The sequence below is a fragment of the Calonectris borealis genome, chromosome 9 (assembly GCF_964195595.1).
Source record: "Calonectris borealis chromosome 9, bCalBor7.hap1.2, whole genome shotgun sequence".
Classification (NCBI taxonomy): Eukaryota; Metazoa; Chordata; class Aves; order Procellariiformes; family Procellariidae; genus Calonectris; species Calonectris borealis.
In genome coordinates this window covers 19,684,315-19,691,001 of record NC_134320.1, presented here as the reverse complement: position 1 = coordinate 19,691,001, position 6,687 = coordinate 19,684,315, and positions in this window count along the sequence as shown.

The window sequence follows — 6,687 nt, the reverse complement described above, 5'->3', positions numbered from 1 at the left end:
CATGCATTAAATGAACATCTTTCCTCCCTATCTAGAGAAAAGTAGTGAGTGCAGAATTTGGATCACTATCCATAAAAGTCTCCGGGAATATTTAGTTACGCTTCTTGAAGCAAGCTGAGCCCCTGACCTTTGTGACATTATTGCAGGTATGTATTGACAGTACTGCAATGCAGAAATATGAGAAGCTACTAAAACTCTCAACTAGGTCAAATAAGAATGCGTTAGGATTTTGTTCGAAACAATAGGCGTAATGTTTTCATAATGCAAGAAAATATTCATGGTACAGGAGAGAGATGAACTTCTGTTTTTAAAAAGGGGATTGTCTGGCTTCAGAGGTTGGCTGGGCTCTGCCAGTGACTGTGCTGTACATGAGGGTAAACATCTGCCCTAGATCGTGTCTTCCAGATCCAGAGGTTACCACCTGCAGTCTCCTATCACATACCCACCCTGGGAGCTGTTGAGTCTGGATTGGGATGACTCCCCATTGTCTTTGATGATAAGTTAGTCAGGGAAGAAACTGTTCTTCACTAAAGGTAGGATTCATCTCCCTCAACTTTAACTTGTAGGAGCTGTCTGGGTCTGTCCGTAATGAATGGAGAAGGAATGGCTTCTTAACTTGGAGATTCCTCTTCTAATCTAGATGGGATGTCTTGCCACTGGAGGAGCACGTACTTTGCTGTTCATTTCAAAGAAGTCCTGGCAGCAAGGTCAGACTGGATGTCTCCTTTTTACATAGTCAATTTTGGTTAATACCACAAGGAATTTCAGCACAGTAGGATCCCTGATGTTTCTTGGTGCTAGCATAACTCCAGTAACATTGTACAGGTTTTGCGTTGGTTAAGTTTTCGTGGGTTTCTTTTGTATACTGAAAGATAATATGGAATCCTTTAATGAACCCTGTTTTCCCTTTTTAGTCTCAGCCATTAGCAATAATCTACATGTTTAAACCTTCAACATTTATCAGTTTGAAGTTCAAGCGCTTACAGTCACTAGTCATGGGCCAGCCACAGTGGATACCTTTCAAATGCTAGCAACTGATGCATCAACCTAATAAGGTTGGTTATTCACCTGGGACTCAGCCCTGCACAGGAATCTCTCATTTGACTGTGAGAGTTTACATTTGTTTTAAAGACACTCATTATACAGAAGAGGTTAAAGAGGTTTTGGCAGTGGGATGTGGCTTTTTCTGTAGCTCCTCCTGGGACTGTAAGAAGGTTGTTTCTGAACACTTTTACATCCCTCCATGTGGTCAGGATGCTATCTGCGTAGCTTTTAAAAACGTTAAGGACACAGAATGAACTGATGTCTCTGAAGCAGAGGCTGACAGTGAGTACTGGTCTTCTGCTGCATCTCTTGAAATACCATGCCCATCTGTATGAGATGATAGTTCCCAAGCTTGAGTGGCCCCTAGTTCGGGTTGGGGCATTCCTGTTTTGCTTGTAACTTCTACTCAGAAAGTGGGAAGATGTCTGAATAACAAACTTGTCATCAGAAACATTTTCTATAAGTGCCAGCTCTCCAATAAATTGCCTGGATTTTCTTTCCTTGGAGTAATTTTTGAATAGAGATTAATAGGCTATTTTATTTGTCAGTTCTAATTTGAAAAGCAAAGTTCATTATGTTTCAAAAGCTTTATATACAGCAGACCAGCTCCAGATGATATTGCATGACTGTCTTGATAGGACACTGGGAAAGGCTGACATCCTTGCCCACTGCATTTTGAAGTCCCCATTTGATCTTACTTTCTCCTAGTTGATTCTCCTAGGCTAAGAAAAATGCATAAACACTATTCCCTTTCACTGATCTGAAAATATGTAGGAAGGCCCCTCCAGCACTTTCCTTTCTCTCTGAAGATGGTCTCAGCTTTTCCAGCCTCTCCTGATAATGAAGATTTTCACTGACTGTAACGTCCTCATTTCTGTCCTACACTGCACATTCTACATCCTTCTCCATGTACAATTCTGGTGCTGCAATGACTGTAGCTATATACTGCTTTAGAAGGAGTTTGGCAATAACAATAATGGTATCATTTGGGGAAGCTGATAATCAAATCTCTGCTGCAGGGGTTTTTACCTCTTCTTTCAAGTTTTAAGAATTGCAGTGACAGCTTTGTCCTGCTTCTAATTTATTCCTTATTCCATTTCACTCTTTTGTTTCTGATGAAACAACCCCTCACCATCTGATATGAGTGAAAGGCAGCACAGTGTCAAAAGGAAGTCCCACGTTTGGCAGCCAAGCAAAAGACAAAATGTACCAGTAGGATGCTGTGCATCAGCAGTGCTTCCAGGAGGCAACCTTCTTCCATATCTTGCCCCTAGTGTGTCACTGTTAGAGAGAACACAACCAACATGTTTTAATGAAGAATATTGGCAGTCAGTTGGAAGAGACCGCATTTATCCTTTCTGTAACACCATTTGGACTAATATAATTTATGCATGTTTAAGAGTTGTTGTTCACTACCAGAGCAGTGATGGGGCGTTTTGAGACCGTGGTTCTACATACATTTTTGCTGGTGGCTAACTGGATTCCTGCCTGCCCTTCCAGCCTTGACTGCTTCAGCCTGCCCCTGCCTCCAGTTGTCCCTGTGCAACTCCAGGGAAAAACTGTTGGGTATTGCTGCTTTTTTTTTCTTTTTTTTTTCCCTATGTGGATCACTTCAAGCATTCCGCTTCCAGTGAGCTTCACAGATAGTAGTATTGGCACACCTGGAGGGACAGTGGGAGGGAGCAGAGATACAGGAGTGAAAAACAGTGACTGGAGGCAAGAAACTTCCCCAGCTGGTTTCACTGCCTAACTAAACATGTGGAAATGTACCTCGAATTAGCTTTAAATTACCTAGCTGAGTAGTAGCCCTGGTGAGCTACAGAGCACAGCAGAGTGTAGTCACCTGCATATTTTCTTGGTTTCACAAGTGGGCTCCGCAGCCTGCACTGTATTGGTACCATGACGACACTGCCTGTGGTACTGGAATAGCTAGTTTAAATATAGCCTGTATGTGGTCTCGGTAAGCTCTGGTCTGTGCAGACATACAGATATAATTATGGACTGTCCAAGTTCAATGCTAAACACTATGTTAGGAGTGCCTTTCTTTCACTTCCACAGTTCCTTTTGCAGTTATATCTGGGGTCTGTTGACTTCAATCTGCTTGTTTTCGAAACACGGCTGCAGGGCAGGGAAGCAGCCCTGTCGGTGTCCTGTAGAGTGAGATCTGAGAAGCACTCGGAAACTTGTCTGTTTTGCAAGTAGCAAGAATTGCTTGGGATTTTACTGCTCCCCATTTGAGGGCAGTCATCAGTGCCACAGCAGAGCTGATGGGCTGTGTGACTCTTCATCCTTCAGCACAACGCCGGGCATCTTCACTTAAACCACCGGGCATCTTCACTTAAACCACCGGTGAGGGTGGCCCCAGATATTCTGACTTGCATGCAAAGTGGACAGGGAACAAAAGTATTTTCTGCCCTGCAGCCTGGGCTAGAGAGGTAACAGCCTCCAACCAGCAAGTGCTGGTGGCCACTGTGGGGTGAAGCACTGTCCTGAATGCCAGATACAGGGAGGTTCACTCTAGCAGTTTGTGGCGGAGCAGAATGTTAATGTTAATACATGTCATCCTCAATCACTAATCGTCCTCTCTCCCTCAAGAAAATTAGCCTTCCCTCTGAAATCCTTGTCAATGTTGTAATTATGAAAGTATAGATATTTTAAATTCAGTTGAGTAAATGTGCGAGTAGCGGTGGTTTTGTACTTTAAAAGCTCTGCCTGTATTTATATAATTGGGTTATAATCATAGATGAGGAACTGAAAAGTTCACCCTGCAGTGATGGAAATGTCAGAGGTCCCCTCACCTCCACCTCTGCCAGAAGTTGCCTTGGATGAATTGTGCAGGCCACGGAGCACACTCTAAACAAGCTATGAGAAGTCTGCTTTTAAAACATTGTGGGTTTTTTTTTTCAAATCACGTTACTTTGCAGATCCAATTCAGAGTTTTCTGCATACATTATATTGCCAGCCCTTGCTTTGGGCTAACCGGGATGTAGTGAAATAAGCAGCCGGAAAATTGGCAACCTCTTAAATGAGGTTTGTACCTATCTACACGGCTGTAGTGATGTAAGGCTTAATCTTTATCAAGTCCACTGAATTTGAGGGAAGAAGAAATGCCACTTTTTGTTAACTGAGAGATAGAAGCCAATGTTTAAATTTTAGGAGATTCAGCTCTGAGATACACTGAAGTGATCTTTTTTTCAGGAGCTGCTGTGCACTTGTCCTTGACTGGGAGGACAAACTGAGGGGTGGAGGCACCAGAATCACAGGCAGCGTGTGAGCGTGTGGGGTGGCCATGGGGAGGGCGGCAGCAGGGACAGAGCTGCTGCGGCTGATCGAGATCCTCTTCAGTAATTGGGCAGGGGCTGAAAGTACAGAGGCAAGATTATGTGGTGGGGATGTTTCCTCACAGGGGAGTTTGGGGTATCTCTGTTGCATTATTGCTTCCTTCCCCCTTGTATTGCTGTGCTATAGAAGGATTAACCTCATGAAGTTTCTTATGGCCTGGAGGAACTTCAAACTTCCTGAAGCATGGACCAAAGAGTAGCCACGCTCCATTGTCTGTAGTTGCGTTCAGGTTAGAGTTCACCTGCTGTGAATGCACCTTTTTTAAAGCTTTTTTACTTCGTTGCAACTTAACAACAATCCTTTCAATGTATTTATTGACAAGTATGTGCTGAGACGTACAGATATTTCTGCCAGTATAGTCTTTACATCACAACTTGAAGCTATATGAAGGAATGTGCAAGCTCTTTGGAGCAGTCCTTAATTTTATTCCTATTCAGAAGTGGAAAAATAGGCAGGGACAACAAAGAACAAATTTAATTTTCCTTCTTAAACCGTGCCAGTTTGAATAATCTTTTGCTGAGTTTCCTGATGTGGCTATTCACATTCTTTCGTGAATTCACACTGGCTGTTAGCAGCCTCCACATAAAACATGGTTATATGGAGATTTACCTTGGCCCTGTTCTTGCTTGGCAACATGAGACACAGAGCAGCCAACTGGTTCGGCTCATGCTACATGTCCTCTTCCAGCAACTGCTTCCTGTACAAGCTCACTGCTGTCCAAATTAATGGGATTGTTGCTTTAACTCAAGATGTAGGAGATTTAGTTCTGGTGTTTGTGTCAGCGATCAATGAAGTCAGGAAACTGTCTTTACACAGCATTCAAAAGCCCTTTTATTCTTTATTGAAAGAATCAAATCCAGGCTTCTGTTAAATGCAGTAAAGGCTGCCATCATTAAAACATTGAGGCTGCAAGTTTGGCCACAAAAATGTTACAGTAATGCAGCTGGTATTCAGTCCTTTCTGTCAGCGTTGCCAAGTCTGGCTTTTATTTATTTATTTATTTATTAATTTTCACAAGTCTCATGTCTTTCACGCATTCCATAAAGCCTCGGCGTTTACAGGCATCTAACTCATCTGAGAATCTCAGCTTCCAGTTTTTAAAGATCTGCTACTAGCCCTCGTGGACAGAGAGGAAGCATGAACGTGTGATAAGGCTGATCCTCACAGGCAAAACCAGAAGGCTCATAAAACCCACATTTAAAAAGTCAAATCATGATTTTTTAAGAGGATCTCATGAACTTGGGCTCCCATTTATGTGTCTCAAGTGCCTGGCGTAGACTGTACTAATGATCGCCTGGGTCAGGCCATGATTTGAGTGCAGAGGTGCTATTACATACAGAGAGCCAGAGAGCACCGCAGCACTCTCATGGATTGGGGAAGGAATCCTCTTTCCATTTATTATATTCCTGTTTTAACTTCACAGCCTGAGCATTGCCTTGTGCACCCTGTTTACTGTGTGTTTCATAAAGGCCAGAGGACTCATCCCGTTGCTCTGAAACTGCTTAGTCCATCTTTGGCTGGATTTACTGTACAGGAAGAACAAACGGTTGCTTAGGAAAGCACTGTATTTAATGAGAGAGCTGGGCTGGACTTTTTTCAAACAAACAAATAAAAGCCAGCAACTCTCAGTTTGGCATTGATTTTGCCGTTTTGTTTGTTGCATCACCCCATTGTCTTCTCTATCCCTTTTTTTTAATTTCTTTGTTATAGCATTACACAACCCATGGCCTGGATACTGTAATTCCTGGAGGAATGCACAGCATAATGGATACTGCATGATCACAAAATAGTTCACCTCGTGCAAAGCTGTAGCAAAAATGATGCATCATGGCTGTTTCCCAATCTTCCCTGCTTCACTGACTTTTTTTTATTTGGAGAAATTCGTTTAGCTTCTCTTCACAGGGGCTACCCAGTGAGAGGAAGTGTAACCTTTCTCCACCCAGCAACAAAAATGCAATGGTTTTGGAGCACTTCCCATTTTCGTGATGTCTCTGTACAACACAGCACAGCAGTTAAATTGGCCAGTATCTTCTTCCCCATGCTTCAGGCAGAGGAACCGGGGTACAGAGATATTAAACGACCCACAAAAGCCAGCGCACGGAGAAACAAACTCTGCTGCCTCCACCGCAGCCTGGGAAGGCCCCGCCTGCAGCTCTAGTTGTAGGAGAAGCAGTTTTGCCAGACTGCTGAGGCCGGAGCAACCACAGTATTTTTCAATTTTTTTTTTTAGAAACACATCCAGATACGGAGATATTAATTAATGGTTTGTTTTTAAAAGTCAGGTTGTTTTTTAAATTCCTC